This window comes from Aedes aegypti, chromosome 2 (assembly GCF_002204515.2).
Source record: "Aedes aegypti strain LVP_AGWG chromosome 2, AaegL5.0 Primary Assembly, whole genome shotgun sequence".
In the NCBI taxonomy this organism is placed as follows: domain Eukaryota; kingdom Metazoa; phylum Arthropoda; class Insecta; order Diptera; family Culicidae; genus Aedes; species Aedes aegypti.
Window position 1 is genome coordinate 345519710 of NC_035108.1, and position 18684 is coordinate 345538393.

Consider the following 18684-nt stretch of genomic DNA (forward strand, 5'->3'; position numbering starts at 1 on the left):
TGAAAACTAAACCGCAAACTTCTGAAAAGCCCATTGAAACCCTTTGGAACTTTTTGAAGACCCGTGTGAAACTCGAAAAAACTCCTTAAGTCCTTAAAATTCCTTTTAACGTATTGAAATCTTTTTTTAAATCCTTTTGGGAATACCTTGATATGCCTTCTGTAACCGTTGATATTCCAGCTTGCAACATTCGAACCCTCGAACTGATTAGTGACGTACAGTACCTGTAAGTAAATAAAAAAAAACGAATTTAGTACTGTTATCATTCAATTCCAACTTAAATTGGTATTATTACTCATTAATTAATCGTTTGTAAATCTCTGTGACCACTAGAATATCCTGGTATGCCATTGTCACCCGAAAAAATCACTAACAATCAACGCTCCGTCATCGTAATCATCGTCTTCATCGAAAAATGAAAAGCAGTTTTTCTGTTTAAAACTAAAAAATATTCGATGAAAATTTGTTTACTGTGTTTCGGTTGGAGAACAGAATACAGTGAACACATTTTCCTGTAAATTTTCTTGATTTTGAAAGAAAAAACTGCTTTTGAAAATTCTGAAATCAATGACGGATCCTGCCCCCTTAAAAATGCTTTAAGTAATCCTGAGAATATTTAATAATCGTGTTATAATCATTAATGAACATTTTTCATTGTATTTTCAAAGTTTTTGATTATTTTTTTAAGGGTTGTCTGCGCGCTGCGCCATTTTGCGTAAGTAGCTGGTTATGATAGGCCTCAACTACCCCTCGAAAAAACAGAAAACACAGGTTTTTATGTAACCACCAATATTTTCGCGTTAAGCTTCTTAACCCCCACATTGAAAAATAAAGGCATAAGGGGTCGTCCATAAATGACGTAGCTTTTTAGGGGGGAGGGGGGTCTTCACGAATTTGTGATGAAGTGTGACGAGGGGGAGGGAGGGGTCCTAGCTAGTGGACGTAGCATTTTGAATCAAGTCTGTAAAAGAAAGGCACTGAAAAAAATTACATACATTTATTTTTTATCAATTTTCTTTTTTTTTTTTTGACTTATAAACTTGAGTTATGAAATTATGATTAAGCTTCATATTCATATGACAAGATTGAAAAAATATCTATGAAACTTTAGATTTTCTTGATAAATGCAATCAAACAGATGTTTTGAAGCTTTAAATAATTATGTAAATATTATATTATATTCGTGCCTGAATATTTAAATTTATAAATAAACAAAATAAAAGTTAAATAAATTGATTAAATAACAATGCTTTAACTACTTGCAGTATATTGTTTTGCCATGTTAACATGACTTAAAGTCAGCCGTTTTAGTTTTATCCATATTTTAGGTTGGGGCTTTATTTCTTCAAGAAAATAAAATAAGCTCTTCTTGGCAAATATTACATTTAAAACAAGATATTTATTATTTATTCCATGAATTATGCCTTGAATGTTGCAGGAGATCTCCACCCAATCAACTCATCATTTGTTTTGATATATCAATGCTCTTGATGGATAATAGTATCGAGTGTTATCAAAATTGCCCTATCTGTCAATTTTATTAATAACTCGGTAATTTAAAGAATTTTTATTATTTAACTGTTTCATTATAGGTTGTGTAAGATTATTTCATAATGGAAACGATAATTAAGTTCAACGAGAATATTAATAGAGATAATTTTATTTGTAAAATTATTGCTAAAATTTTCTAACCATTCCAAATATTTAAAGTGTTTTCTTTTATGAATGTAATATTAACGATGATTCATTTTAAATTAATTTATTTTCTTGATAATCTTCATTGAAATCTATTTCCTAACAACAAATAATTAAAAAAGCAATCCTCTAATATAACGAAATGTTTGTTCAATATATTATATAATATATTGCACCCTAACTCGACAGTAACGAGCTTCTAAAGTAAACTTGTTTTTCATGGAACAACAGCAAAAGCAATATAATTTAGCCTATATGAAACTGGAAACCAAAACCAAAAAAAATGTTGTAATTATTATCAAACTTAGTATTGAACTTCTCAATTCCAATTTTTTGTTTCAACCCAGTCACTACGGAAAGCAAATAAAACAAATATAGAGGGGGGGGGTGCTTGACATGCTACGTAATTTCCAGGGAGGAGTACCAGCATTTGTGACGAAATGCTACGAGGGGGGAGGGGGGGTGTAAAAGTCTGTGAAAAAATGCTACGTCATTTATGGACGGCCCCTAACAATCTCTATATGAACTTTCAACCCAAATAGCAACAGCAAAATGTGAATGGTGTTCAAGTTTATATTTTTTGCTGATCAATAGAAGCAAAACTAATAATCTGTGCAATAACGCTGAATGAATTTGGCGTGCAGCAATGTAGTAGAAAATTATGAAAATTTGTATGAGAAAACAAACTTCAAACTTTGAGTGCTATTTTCTCAATGCCTACTGTTTGCATATGGGACAATTATGCCTTTATGGACAAAAAAGAAAACAAGATTTTTTGTAGTAGATCCTTGAAAAAAACTTTATGTTTTTCTGTGAGGTATGTCATCACGAATTTCATCAACAAGTTTCAGAAATTTAACATAGAATAAATTTTGAATTTTCCGACAGAAATTTAGTAAATTGTTTCGTGGTACTTTAGAAATCTGATAAAAATTAGATATGGAATTAGGGCGATTCGTTATAAAAATTGTATTGAGTTATTCTGGAGTAGTTTTTGAACCAGAAATGGAGAGTGGATAGATTTCTAGATGTTATTTATGGAAGAATCCCGGGAAAAACATTTGGAAAAGTTCACAACGTGTCAGGTGGATTAGCTCGGAAGTCTTATTAAAAAATTAAGCTCCTACGTTTCGGTCCTGGATTGGAACCTTTCTTAGAAATACAGAAATAATCGCTGTTGTCCTAAAACTTCTAGCCTGTCGTGTACCCGAGCAGAAGAAAATAACTACTGAATAACAAATTGAGGTATTCCATACCAGATAATTTCCAATACTTACAACCTGAATGAGCCCTGCATAAGAGGTAAAATACCTCGAATAATACCTTCTGCATATTCTACGAATACCAAGCTGATAATTAGATCAGGTATTGTAATATCTGAATAATACATGACGGATTTTCATTTGAAAGTGAAATTTTTCAATAGTATTGCAATACCTCCAGCAGTCCTCAATAGCTATCGAATACCAAAATGAAGTATTTTTAATTGTTTTAAAGATTTTTTTTTTCAAATACCACTATAATCCCAAAATGAGGTATTGATAACTGAAAAATACCTTATTGTGGTATGATACCAAAATATGGTATGCATAAGTTATTCCGAGTTATTCTTTCCTCCTCGGGCAGTCGGTAATGTTTTAACATTTAAAAGCAAACAATTCCGCAACTTGAAATCAGACGATACTTATATCCGTTCAGTACCACCTACAACAGATTCCACAAATGTTAAAACAATAACGACAACACGACAGGCTAGAAGTTTTAGGACAAGATCGATCATTTCTTTATCCCTGAGGAAGGTCTCAATCCAGGACCGAAACGTCGGAGCGAGAAAAAATTCGTTCGTTTGAGTTTTTAAATAAGACTGCCGAGCCAATCCACCGGACTCGTTGTAAATTTTTCCAAATGTTTTTCCCGGGATTTTTCCATAAATAACATCATATAAATAAAATCATATCTAGAAAGATTCACGAATTAGGCGAAACTGACAAAATGTACACAATTTTAGAAACTATAGCGTTGCAAATGTAACATGATTGTCTATTCACTAAACTTGAACTTTTCCCCTATCGATAATTTAACTATTCAAAAAACGCAAATTTGTAGAAGACGAAACTTCACCTCATGTAAAACCACACACTGTATTGATTACGCCTGTGTTTTTGTTTATCAAAGTGATGGGCGCATCTGAAATCGAAATCGAAACACGGCGAAAGTAAACGGCGACACTGCAAACAAAAAATAAACAAGGCGTACATAGCGGGCATAATTGAAACCAGAATGTAAACACGACGCAAAAGTAATAGGCGCCACTGAAAATAATATCGATTACAGGCTCATAACATTGGGCGATACTGGCATTCTTTAGTGCGTTTAAAGCGAAACCTTATAATATTTTTTTATTACGAAATAGCTAGGGAAATTGTAGGAGATGTGTGTGGTATTGATGAGGATTTTGAAACTAGGTTTATGAAATGTGTATTAAAGTGAAAAGGTTAAAGTTTGAGTATATTTTCTCCAATTGGGATTGAAAATTGCACATGAAAATTTCATTGGTTATTTTCTCATTGTTATTGATTTGTCAGATAGGCCCTTATCGCGAATCCCTCTCGAATTTATAATAAAAGTTCATCAGGTTCCACACCAGCTAATACTACTGTAAATATTCTAGTAGTTCCAATCATTGCATCAATTTATCTACCAAACCCTTGAAGACTTCGTCAAGAATCCAGGAGTTCTTTCACAGAACATCGTGGGACTTATTCATGGGCTACTTTTAAGCTGAATCAAACTTCATCAGATGTTACGTTGAGATTTCCTTCTGAAATATCTCTTGGGTTTTTGAAAAATTTCATTCACCATTCTTGGTCTTTTCTGGAGATATTCCTGGGAAAATTCTTTTAAGATATTTTTGTGAAACTTCCCTAAGAACTTAGAGAATATTACCTGAAGGTATCATAGGAACATTCTCTGGAGAGTTTCTTGAAGGAAATCTATTGTTGAAATTTGCACGATAATTTTGAGGGAAATTCTAGAAAATCCTTTGTGAAAATACTATTTGAAATCTTGTAAATGGGAATCTTGGTGGAGGTTTTGAGAAAACGATGATTAAATCATTGGATATGTACATTCTTGTAGTACCTATGATTTTTTTGAAATAGTCTTTGAAGGAATTCATGCTGGAATCTCTGAGGTTACTTCTATGGTTAGCCTTAGAAAAATTTAAAGTTGAATTTTTTGAAGGTTTCTTAAACGGAAACCTTTGGAAGTTCGTAAAAAAACACAGAATGAGCTCCTAAAGAAATCTTTGGAGTTCATTTTGTTATTTATATGAAGCAAACTTAGGGCAAATTTAAAATCCATCCCCACTCAAAAACACAAAATTTTTAAATTGGCCAAATTTTCATAGAATACTCAATTAAAACTATATATGAATCGATTTTTTCAGTAAACAAATATATTTCTGAACTACAGTCTCATTAAATGACATTTTTGCCATTGAACTACTACAAAAACATATAAACGTAAGCTTCATCACTTTAGTCATAATTCAACAAAAGCTTTTTGGTCATGGTTTATTTGAACAGTCAGAATTTAGACGGCGTTCACCTTTTTTTGAGGGCCTCTAAATGGAACTACGCCCCAGAAATTTGGGCTACGCCTTGTAGGGAATGGTGGTCCTCCAAGCAACATCAAAAAATCTTAAAACCTGGTGACCCATGGTTAAAATCAAAACAAGGTTTTAAAAATAGAAAGGTTTATTTTGATAATTGAAAAAAAAAGCTATAACAAACAATATCATGAAACAAAAAAAGTGTTCAGAATTCTAAACTGCTTCAAAGATTTTGAATCATATTTTTTTAAGACACCGACACGTTAATGCTTCCAGTAGAAAACTTGCACTTTGAATGAAGCTTCACACTAGACAACGGACTAGCATGCAACGCCCAGTTGCGCAGTCGAAATACATTCCTGATGAAAAGTTTTCCGGACTGAAGCGGGAATCGAACCCACACTGCTTGACTCGATGCAGCTAAATGCTTGGTAACACTAACCGCACGGTCACGAAGCCTTCTATATTTAAAGTTACAGTAATGTAGTCCGCATTACCTTACTTGCCATTTTTTTTTAATATTTCTTTCTTTGTTATCTGCAAAGGTTTAAAATAAATATCAAATAAAGAATTTGTTTCTATATCAGTGATTTTCAACATTTTTATCGATAGCTCACAATGTTCTTATGTAAGTTTTCAAATAGTAGAGCCTGAACCAGAAAGAGCTAAAAGTAATGCTGAATCGTATATTAACTTGGAAAAAAATAACCCTAGAGTAGCATCAAATACCGAGATAAGAAATCTCCGGAGTTCTATATTTTGATACTACAATAAATTTCTCCAATGGCAAACCATATTATTTGAACTGCTTCCGAGCATTGCTTCGGATGTCCTACGATGTTTCTGAGATAAATAATTGAGCAATTAAATAAAATCCAACAATTTATCGCTCCTTCTTCCGAGAATTTCATTACTACGGCTGGCTGGTAGTTAGGAGTACACCAGTAACGATTGTTAGATAATCGAGTTAGATGCAGGGGCCTTGTATGACCAGATTAGCATCTATCCAACTGGTACTGATTGCTCGAACAAATGGTGCAGGGCTTCCGACTGTTATCCTAATAATCGTCCGGACACGGACATTCCAATTTATTCCTGTTTGTAATGCTACAGCTTCTGCAGGTGTCAGGCAATAGTTTATTGCAGGACATGTTTGTGCCGTTTTTGTGCAATTTCATGTAAATCTCCACCCTCTCGTTTTGCTTACCAGGAAGGGATTTTCCAACCCACCCAATCTAGTTCGATAATCTTTACTTACACTTCGTTTTCGGTACGATACCAATGATACCTGGGAAGAGCGCAATAGATTGAAGAGAATTTTGTACTAGGTAACTGTGTATTGTTCGGAATTTGTGTTCAGTTTAACGAATTGATATGTTTGTGTCCTTTCAGTTCACCCTAGATTGCTTCTTTTTAGATATCCATTATTCTCAGATTGGCTCCTCAAATTGCTAACTTGTAACTTCCCTAGAACGTACCCCTATATATTAAGAAAGTCCATCCATTTGCTATGTAATCGGATCGAAGTCGGATAAGACTTAGGGAAATTGCTTCATCGCATTTCTCTTCGCACTATAAAGTGTGCATTGAATGTGTTCAATGGAGCATTTTCATCATATTACTAACTACACTTCCATGGCACTAGCAGGATATACAGGTACAAATCAAATGCATAAACAATGCAAGGGAACCGATGCAATCACAATTCAAGTTCAATAATAAAACTAATTGGAAAATCGTACAGAACACATTCCGATCAGGCACAGCATTTGCTTGTGACTTGGCTGCCTAGTTCTGCATTGGAAAAATATGTAACTACCATTAGAGCGCTCCATCAGGTGAACACTGAACAATATGAGCCCTATTGAATCGATTCTAGTGTGAGAGGACTTTGCTCCTTGTACGGTGCGGAACGCCACCCCTTCGGTCCAAGAACACAATTGGATTGAACGGCGTAAAAAGACCATCATCGAGTTTATCGCCGCAGGATAGAAATTTCTGATCACGCAAGCTGGTTCTAAAATAAAACGTTTCTCATAAGCTTTAATGGGTCATGTAAAAGGTTCTAACCCTCCGGCGGTCGTTGAAGGTCACGTGATTGGATTAGTTATGAGGCGTGGACGTCATTGAAGTCGCTGTCGTCGTAGCACATACTGGCGATTGTCATGCAATACTTATTTCACTAGTATTGTGTAATAGAATCTACTCATTCAACAAAACTGCAATTTATTTTGATTCTAGGAGACCAACTTCTTGCAAATTGGTTAACGATAGGTTAATACTGTGCATAAGCTAGAATAAGTTTTTAAAAAGTAAAAAAAAAACAACAGTAGATCTAGGATAATCGACTGATCAATTAAAACCAGGAATTCCTTTACGAAATTCGCTTGAGAGTTTTCAGCGATTGCTTCTGAAACTATTCCAGAAATTTCCTAGTAACTCTACCAGCAAATTCTCCGGAACATCTTCCGTAATACTAACAAGAGTGTTACAGTAGGGGAAGATTCAATAATGACGTCCATTGTTTTTCGGGATTTTAAGACCACCCCTCCCCCCGCTGTCACGCTTTTAACAATGCCTATTACACGTACTGCCACACTTCCGTAGACCCCTCCTCCCCCAAATGATGGACGTCATTTTTGGTTGACCCCTATTGTAATGCAAATTTTTAAATATTGACTCGCCTATGCACGGCGTGTTTCGTAGAACAACTCTATTACAAAAAAATAGGTAAATCTGAGACTTCACCACAATAAAGTCTAGGACTCTCGCGTTCATTTGAGCTTGAGCTTAATTGGCCGCCCGTGGATGCTACTCCAGTATCGCCAGATCAGCTGCACTTACACAAGGAACTAACCGAATGACTGCTTCGGACTAACAGACACCCTCAGTGTATAAGTGCTGGTGATCTTCTATTTTTAGGCTATAATGGCGCCTGCCACGTCAGAATGCAGACCAATGTGTGGAAGGGGGAGGAAATGATGTTGCACTTATACTAGCCCACTGTAGACCGTGGAGTTCGACTGCATCTACGCCAGTTCATGCGGAGTGTATGGATTGGGGGGGAATGGCATGGCAGAGAGGTTTGCTTTTGTGGTTAGCGGACTGCCTATGTATCAGGCGTAAACAAAGGCATGCGCGTGGAAGAATGAAAGCGTTACGGAAGTGAGAGATATATAACTATTAAGTACGAGGGAAGGGACGGGCCTGGGATTGAACCCATGACCTTCTGCTTATGAAGCAGAAGCGGTAGCCATCAGACCACCAATCCCATCTCTAGGACTCTCGCGTTCATTTGCTGCAAAAACCAATAAATCGGTCGGGGGTTATTCATGAGTCTGTTTGCTACAATATAGCTTAATATAGGATTATAGCCCTGCAAACATGTACAAAAATCCCAAACCCATTTTAGCCTTATGATTTAGTTTCTAATCTTTTCATAAGCACTGTGCCATTAAGAAAATAATATAAAATATAAAAAAATATAAGATTTGAAGCTTCTCAAATACCATCCAAAATAGCGTATTTTTCAGCACCATGGAGCAAGTATGTTACATGCCTTATAACAAGGTTTATCACATGCGAAGCTCTCAACTAGTATGTTCGAAAAACTGAAATTGTGTTGTTTGAAAGGCGGATAAGTCACTCTTGTATCTATGAGTAAAAAGAGAAATCTCGGATAATTTATGATCTTGTCCTAAAAGCCATAGGTGACCAAGTATGTAGCTTGTTATTACTGAGCAAACAAATGGATTTACACTTCATTTCACAATGCTACGATGAAGAGAAGATCCTCCACTGTCTCCCAGCGATGATAGTTTTTATTTTGGTCCATTTATCTGCTTAATAACAAGGAGCTACACACTCGGTTACCAATAGTTGTTAGGGTGAAGATACATAGAAACCAAATCTCGAATTTTCAAAAGCACAAGTCTAGAGAAGCAGACAATAGGTAACTTACTAGTCACTCGCTGGTGGCGACCAATCAATAAAATGATCAACGCAAACGGTTGTCAGGTTCTCTAGATTTGTGATCTTGTAAATTCGAGGTTTGACTTCGATGCATCTTTACCTTAGGACGAGATCATAAGTTTTGCGAGAAATATTCCCTAATACCTTCTTACATCATTATGATCAATTTAAGTACGATCAAGGTTTTTCGTGGAAAAAAATTAAAATGACGCTTGAGACAGTTTTGAGATTATGCGAACATAAAAAAATAACAATCTTCACAACTATTTTTTTTTTCAGAGTTTTTGCTAGATTTTTATTCTAACATTCTTCTATAAACCACACCATGCTTCATACAAGACTTTTTAAAAGAACTTTCAGAATCGTGTATTCTTTCGAAAATTAAGAATTTCAAAAAATCCAAGTACTACCTCAAAAGCAGAAATTCATCAAGGGATTTTTTTTCAGGAATTTCTCTAGAAATAATTCTTTACCAACTTTTTTATATTTTAATAGAGATTTCTTCATGGATTAACCTGAGGTTTTATATTGGGAAATCCTGAAAAAATATGCATACTGTGAGTTCTTCCAAGGATCTTAATATGAAATATGTTCAAAGAGGATACTTGATGTGCAAATATGTTTTGAAGATATTTTGAATTTTAAACGTAATTTCCTAAAAAAATCTTTGGTTTTTGAGGACTTAACGCTTTTCCAGATTTCTTCAGGTGTTTGCCAAAAACGCGTAACATTTTTGGTAAAATACCTGAAGAAATCTGTTACAGAATTTCCAGAGCAATATTATTTTAAATAGAACTCATTACGAAATTACTTGGAAGAATATTGGTTTAAGTTGGCTCAATACATTTTTTTTAATCCTTGTTGAAATGATCGAAGATTTTTGAATAAATTTCTGAAAGCAGGGTTGGCAATATATCATGGATATTATTTTTGCAAAACTCCAGCTGATATATCATGTTGGCACAACACAAATACTGGAGAAATAAAAAAAAGCATATGCTTGGGAGTTTTTTAGTAAACATTTTTATAACATACTTGTTTTTAATTATGAATCGTGGTTTACGGCTAACCAGCCGTTTAACAACTACCGAAAAGCTAAACATTACATATACTTTGCAATTGGATTAGATGGACAAATTGATGTGTAGTTTTGAAAAAAAATTAACACGTCTTCTCAGTGAGAATCGAATTCACGACTCCCTGATCTCTAGTTAGGGCGCGTTACCCCTACGCCATGAAAGGATTTATGGACGCAGAAGTTAACCTGAATTCGATTTCAGCTCAATAATCACGCGGGCCTTTTTCGCAAAATGCACCTCTCTCGGAAGAATTAATAGAAATATTAGTAGTAGAACGCTAGGTGCGCTGTTGTCACAAAATTGATTTTAATTATTATTACCTTAAATTATGGTTTTTCATTGTTTGTTCAATACCATGTCGTTGTTTTTGATTTCAAAATTAATTTGACACTTTGATGCCCGGTACTCAAGCTGTCAGATCGTGGCAAACTAGATGTTGGTAACACTAACAGCAGCGACATTAGCATTCTTAGGTTAATGCTTCTACTGAAGAATTAGATGCCTGTCCAAGTACAACGTTTTCTATTTATATCCAATGCGCATTATTTTTTAAGTATTGAAATAGCACACCACACTAGCCAGCAACTGTGCTGGCTGAGGTTTCTTTTGTGTGGGCTTCCATTTTTATTACAGAAATTCGTTTTTAATTCGTTTTTTAATCATGAAAGACGTAGTGAAGTAATAAGCAACAGTTTTGAAGGAATAGATGTTTCTTCTTCTGGAATTATTGTGACCTTTTCGTGTTAAAATTTCTTGTGAAATGCGTGTAAATTATTCTGGTAAAGTTTTTAGAAAGTGTTAACGTTTGATCGTTTTTGATTTCCTCATAAAATTAGATACCCTCAATGACGTTTCTGATCGTATTTTCGCAAAAATCTATCAAAATTCTTTTATTATTTCCTGGAATAATCATCAAAAATGTCCTAGAGAAAAGCAAACAAAAATGATAACGAAGCAAAGAATTTTCTTGAATCTCTGGGTAAATATCCTTATTACCTTGTGGGAAATTTTTAAGTTTAACTCATGTAATTTTCCCATCATCCATCATAGGAGAACTTCTGGAAATATCCAGAAAGTACCAGAAAAAACATTTCTAGTAGGGAAAACTTCTACACATTCTTGTATAAATTCTTAAAATATATCTTAAAATGCTGAGTAAATTACTTGAAGAATCTATCGACGAATCTCTGGTTCGATTGCCAAAGGAATGCAAGAACGGAAAATGAAATAAGTCCTGGTCAACTTCCTCGATTTTTGGTGTAAACACTGGAAATGTTGTGAAGGTGTTTTTGATTCTTTAATTTTTTTTGTAAATTCTGGAAGATTTTGTAAAAATTTATTAGCAATTTTTAGGAAGTGAAATAAAAAGATTGTTTAGAATAATCAAAAAGAGATTCTTTCATGAATCACGGTAAGAATTCGTATATCAGTTGTTGCCAGAAAACTAGAAGAATTCCAGAAAAAATGTGACTACAGTCGAAGCTCTTTATAACGACAACTTTTATAACGACAAAAGCTCTATATAGCGACATTTTTCGGTCCCATGAAAAATATTTCAATGTTATATCTATTCTCTACAACGATTTTACTTTATTGCGACGGTCCCTTGCGATGTCGTTATAGCGCGCTTGGACTGTATTTATAAGGGTGTTCAGAAACGATTCTTGGAAATATTTTTTGGGTCAATTTAGTTTTGGGATGGTTTCTTAATGTTATTTTGTTTTAAGAATTTCGAAAATAATCCCAAGTGGAATTCCGGTTACAAATCTTAGATAAATATACGAGGAATTCAATACCACTTCTTCAGAATCTTTCCAAGCAACAAATCGAAGCAGCCTCAAATCCTAATTTCGATGCAATTGTTGAAACAGAAGGCGCTGCCTGTCGTAGGGTAAATGTTCCCTTAGTTGTGGGTGTTCCTATAGTTGCGGTAGTGCCGTTTTCACTGATTTTATTACATTTGTCACAAAACCGACACTGCCAATCGACGTATTGGCTTGTTGATACGCGGAATAGTTAAAAAGATCGTTCAAATTGCTTTAAAACTGATGTAATATCACAAAATTGCTACAACTTTTTTTACTTGTTCCAATAGTTGCGGTAAAGTGTTCCTATAGTGGAGGATCCCATAAGAAAACAACGGATACCGCAACTATAAAAACACAAATTAAATTTTTTTTTTTCTATCTTTATTAACTAGATTTTTAGCCCTGGGCTGGTTCATCTCGGAACCAACGGCTTTACTTCCCTTCCGAAGGAAGCCGTCACTGAAATTTTTTGTGACTATTTCGGGGATGGGATTCGATTCCAGGTCCTCGGCATGAGAGGCGTGTGTTCTAACCACTACACCAGGTCCGTCCCCAAATGAAAAATATACCGCAACTAAAGGAACAGTGTACCAATAGTGGAGGTATTATTTTTCACAGACATGCCGTGGATTACTGCGATGATATCATTTATCTCTTTAAGTCAATGGTCGTTACTTCCCTTTACAACATTAACATGTACATTAATTGCACTACTTGATTTTAGGCGGTTAAATGAGGTTCAATCATGCTTAATACCTCCACTATTGGTACATCTACCCTAGTCAGTATTTCCGAAAATGCAAGTTTTTGGGTAGGAGCTCTTGAGCTTTACTAGGAAAAACAAAGTACCCTTCCAAATCGCCAAGAAAGAAAACTTTCTTGTGTTGCCAAAACCCCTCAAAGAACGCAAACTTATTCTCAAACATGTGGAGAAGAAGTGGTGCCAATTTTTCACACATAACGTCAAAACTTAAATTTTGTTCAAGGTAGTCTTGCATAGAGAGTTCTATCTGACAAATGTCGAGAAGGTCTTTCTCAAAATATTATACAGTTTACTTTGACATAAAGTTTATTAAATCATCTTAAAGCAGAGGTTTTTAGCTCAACTGACCATGCAGGCCACCTCAGTGCTCTGAAAACATGTTGCTGACCGCCGATAAATCGTTAAAGTTCTTGATAAACCAAAGCTTAGCCGGATTCGAGAAACCTTCAAGTTTGGAAGAACTATAGGGTGTCTGATAGAAATATGCTAAGCAGATAAACAGTCGATTATCTATCAATTCAAGATAATTTATAAAACATTCAAAAAGGAGAAATGCAGACAATTTGTTCATGATTTGAACGAAGAATTTTTCAAAAACTTAGTTTTAAAAGCAAATAAATTGAACATCAATCGTCAAGAAATTACAACATGTGGGCCACATAACATTACTATTCGAAATGCATTCGTGCGTTGATCAAGATCTATACGAGGGCCGCAGTTTGGCGAGCACTGTGTTAAAGCTTTGGAAAAATTTCGATTATTCGAGGTTCGATCCCTTGATTGACCTTGAGTATATTTTAATCATGCTTATCAACAAATTGATTTTCTTTCTATTCACGCTGGGAAATTCGGATTTGATCAATTTGCACGGAGCTTTCTATGCCAATGTCACTGCGGGTACACATAATTTTGATTCCGCCTCTTTTCCAATGGAAAATCCCTGAAATACACCTACTTCTGGTAACAAGTCTGCCTTCTTTTTAATTTTTGATCTAATCAATTGCAACAAGTGATTAACGTAATGTTCAAGACTGTAACTATGATTAAAACAGCACAAGTTAGCGTGAAATATAATAAGTAAAATGTAATTGGACAACCGTTCGCAAAGGGCAGCAAATAAATGTTCAAGTATTTAAAATTGGAATGCTGTTGATTAAAATGGTTGAGACCAGGAGTTTTTTTTTTTCATTTTTCTAACAGTGCAAAAATTTCATTGTTGCAGTTATTAGCGAACTTTTTGAAACCTGAGTCCAATCTCAAAACTGATACGAATTTTTAAGTATTTCGAAATGATCGCACCAGGATGGAACATGCAGAGTAGTTGCAATCATCTATCAAAGATTTTTAGAAGATTTGATGGAATCACATTTACCCACTCTCGTCTATACTTTGACACGTGTGATTATTTCTTTTTCGCCATTACGAAAATCCCCAGTATTCTTGCCCTAGGATAAACCCAAACCATGGGCTTAGGTTGCGTAGCTGCGTAGTTTCTGCTGCTCTGCTTTAATTTTTGTGCAAATCCTCTGATAATGACCGAATGCCGCCACTCAGGCAGCCAGTCAATGACGTTGATGGTGATGACGACAGCGACAGAATGGCGAAGCAGAATAAAAAAGATAAAACCTCTAGTCAACATTGTCCTTACTGGTATAAAGGACACCCAGACGTAGACGCCGAAGGAGCTGGGTTTCCGTCCAAAAGGGGGCGCCACAGACACGGTACGAGATGAAGCTGTGATTAAATTTATTCAGCCCACTTCATCCACCCCAGGAATCCTGGCCTGGCTTTTATCGATAGTGGTTTTGCGGTTGTTCTTCTTCATTTTCTGTTTTGTGTATTCTCGGTATCTTTTCCCGCTTCCCGCAATTTCACCGGAACGACCCGTTGAACGGATGCTGGCTGGCAGCCATCGGTTCGATTCAATTTCCAACCACCCACGCAATCATGGACTATGGTGTTGCTTTTTTAGCTTCTGTTGCGAACTTTCTGGGATTGAGCCAAGCCGTCGGAATTCATCCACCTGAAATCACGTTGAAACGGATTTATTTATAATGCACTTATTTGCCAGTGGCTTCAGAATTCACACCTCATTCTCGTTGGGTCAATTCTATTGATTGAATCCTTTATTTATTCAAGCTTTCTATACAAGAGGTTCTCAAACTTCTAGGAAGCGCGATCCATCACGCCGCTAGGATTATTTTTCGTGAACCCCATTGTATTCTTGCTTTCATATGTCGAGAATCTTCTCTCGAGAATATGCCGAAAACTACTCAATTTTGGCATAAGTATTTCAATATGTCAAAAATAAGTTTTTTTTTCAAATATTTTTTTCTTTTAGTTACACGGAAAAAAATGTGTTATACAAAATATCAAAATTCTAAAACTTTAATTTTTATTATTGTCAAAAATTGGTACTCAGAAGAAAAAAAATCAAAAAGTTTTTAGGTAGCGAAAAATGATGTTTAAATCGAAAATTAAAAATGGATATTGGAGGAGTAGGCAAAATAAAACCATTTTGATTTCCGTGCTAAAAAATACACAAAATTCCAAAAGGTACCCCGTCCAAGGGCGGGGTTGGGTATTACAGGTTTAAAATGCTACCTATTTTTGTATGTTACTGCTTTATGTGAAGCGTCTAAATGCGAAATGGGTCGCGACAAACAGTTTGGTAAACTCTGCTATATACAGTGCACCGTCGATAGCCATCAGAGTGAGCGCTGTCTCTGTTAAGTTCAGCGAACCGAACTGGCGTGTGTTAACCATAATGTGAACACCAACAGTATCTACAAATACTAAACTTTTGCGCGCTTCTGAGACCACCCCACCCAACTTCGACAAAAAGCTTAAATTGTATGAATATTCCGTTTCCGGTTCTTGGTGGGCGGGAGGTTGGATGGTAATGGTCTAGGTGGAATTTCTCGATTGTAGATACTTTCCCCCATTGCAGCGACCAGCAGCAGTACTGATGCGGCGTTGGTTTGTGGAGAAATGTGACAATGTCAGCGATGACAGTGGAAATGACGACACGAAGACAACACAAAACGGTCGAAGAGAGAGGGCACTATGGGCGATCAGGTGGCCAACAATCGAAAAAATGACTAGTTCTGACAGGTTGTTCTTGTACATTACTTCATAGTTAACTTTCAAGGTATGTCTACTTTCCAAGGATACTTAAAGATGTAAACTAAAGGGTCGTAAATAATTTAGCTTCACATATAATATTTGTTATTCACTCGGGGCTTTGACTTTTTCAAATATTTTAAATTTTCCTTCAATAACAGCTAAAGACTACTTCAGGGAATGATTTAATATAGAAAAATGATTTATAACATCATTACTATGTAAGTTATAATGTCATTGATAACAAAACTCATTATTTTACTAGAGACCCTATTCAAAAGCTTTTCTCGAAAACCTTTTTCTGAAAACAAAAATTTCAAATTTGTGTCACAAAATTCATAAATATGGAATGAGATGGCAAAAACATTTTTGACCGTCAGTCTATATGAAAGCTGTCCATAGTGGAGGGTCGTCGTTTGAGTGTAGCACATGGCAATGACGGTGCGGTGGCGACAACTTGAACATTGCGCGACTGACTGTATTTGCTGTTGTTTAGGAAAATTGGAAGCGCCACAGATGAGTCGGTCACGGTCAGAGAGCGAGAGAGACATGGCGTGGTAGGAGTGCTGTGAGTGTCGGGAATGTGATGCGCTCATTTGCTTTCTTTTACGATAGCATTGATTGAATAATAAAACATGATGACTGTCATGCAATGGGAAAATGACGTCTTTTGATAAGGTTGAATGGTTTGTTTGTGCAAACTGTTTACAATTTGTGGCATATGTTCACAACACATCGTTCTACGCATTTAGAACAAATTAGTGACAAATTTGCGAATACCTAGAATAGCTCTAGTTTGATTTACTGTCGCAATGTCAATGAACTTAACCGTTAATTGACTCTCATATTGGAAATGTATAAATGGTACGCTGTAGAAGATTTCTGGTGGAACTCGGTGCAAAATTTGTTTCGAAATTCTTATAGAATTATATCGCAGATATAGCAGACAAAAATTTCAACAGAGCTTTACGTAAAATTTCTTGACGATAAGTGCAGACTGCCTGCAGATTTTTTTTTGAAGAAACTCCCCTTTTTGAACTCTTTTAGGAACTCCTCTGAGAATATCTAAAAGGATGTATAGTTTTTAATTGAAATAGTTTTGTAATCATGTTTTGTTGAATGGATTCTCCCCCATTTTCTCACATAACAATATTGTGTTTTCAGTACTGACCACCGTACACATTTTTACATTTTCACCACCACAAAAGGCACTCCATTTGTAGTGGACTCGCACGATGGGTTTGTAAGCTGGCCACAAACCACAGTGGGGGAGTGCTTCGTGAAGCCCAAGCAGGACAGTTCGGTTTTGCGTCGTCCGATAGATTTGGCTCTGGGTTTCGCGCGTGTTTTCCTCGCTGGAGATTTTTTTTTTTGTTTTTTTTTTCCTGTTTTGGAGCGTCTTGCTGGGTAGTGCTTCGTAAAGCCCAAGCAGGACAGTTCGGTTTTGCGTCGTCAGATAGATTTTGCTCACAGTTTCGCGAGTGTTTTTGTCGCCGGAGATTTTTCTTTTTTTACGCGTATCGTTATTTTATACAATCCGATGACCCTGGAGGGATCGGTTTTGCTTTTTACTGGTTATTGAGCAAAAATATTACTGCACAATCGACAAGCATTTCGCGAAATACTATTTATACTATAAATAAGCTATTGTTTTCTCTTTTGATTGCCGGCATTAATTTGAAAACGCTTAAACAACAAATATTTATGGTCTATCGCCAGCTTTCTAGGCGAATCCTGACAATATACCTTCCCCAACCTCCAACTCCGTAGCACTTATGAGGGTGTCGCTGAGTCGGTGGCCTCTCATTAAGTAAGTGCTACATCAACATTTCCTTCCCCTATCCCAAGTTACGGTAAAGATGGGCGTGGCCGGGAATAGCGATATTCATGCTTTAGTTTTCTTGTTTATGATTTGAACAAGGTATACTCCCCTGCCTTGTTCTTGAAAGTAGTCAGGATGAGATTATTAAAAAGAAACATGAATGTTGCTAGTATCCAATCTACGAAGTATACCGTAACTACGCTAACGCTAACAAACCACAGTGCCACCTTGGCAACCGTTTTCAATTATAACATTCGTTTGGTTTCACCACCAAATAATGTTCTTTTTACATGGCTTGCGTAAAAAGGTCGATCCCAAAAAGAGGCCTCGTGTCATTTTAAGTTCAAACACACACAGAAAAGAATATTTGATTTTCAATGCGACTGTAAACTGAAGTCTACTGTGAAAATAAATCAAATTCGTGTGTTGTTACAGCATCATGCATGTTCCATGGAAATTAGCATTAAATTGGCGTTATTCTTAGCTCCAGCCAATGTGACGATGAGGAAAACCGAGTTTGCGAGGGAAATAACCGCGAGTCTTTGCGGCACAAACGTAGGTACTAAGTGTTCATTTCATGAAGTGGACATCATGTTTTTTATGAAATAGCAATTGGTATTCTATACTTAATTAGGTTAATGTTGTACAATGTTATGGGAATAGAAAAATCACCAAGATATTTATAATGTATAGTTGGGATATGAAAATGATGTACTACAATAATGTCCAGATGAGGCAAAGAAATAATACAACGGTGGAAATTGTATGATTAGGCATGAGGTTGAGAATCTCGCAGAACAAAAACTTTA

The 18684-nt window shown here is 35.8% G+C and overlaps 1 protein-coding gene across 6 annotated transcripts in view; it reads right to left on the reverse strand.

The window, feature by feature from the left end:
• Nucleotides 1–18684, reverse strand: part of LOC5569036 (ubiquitin-conjugating enzyme E2Q-like protein 1) — a 290341-nt gene that overhangs the window by 233989 nt on the left and 37668 nt on the right. Inside the window, exon 3 of one of the 6 annotated variants that reach the window (XM_021846173.1) lies at nt 147–224. The exons of the other annotated variants lie outside the window; for them this stretch is intronic. The gene's annotated coding sequence lies outside the window, so the exon portion shown is untranslated. The remainder of the gene's footprint in view (nt 1–146; nt 225–18684) is intronic. 6 annotated transcript variants of the gene reach the window in all.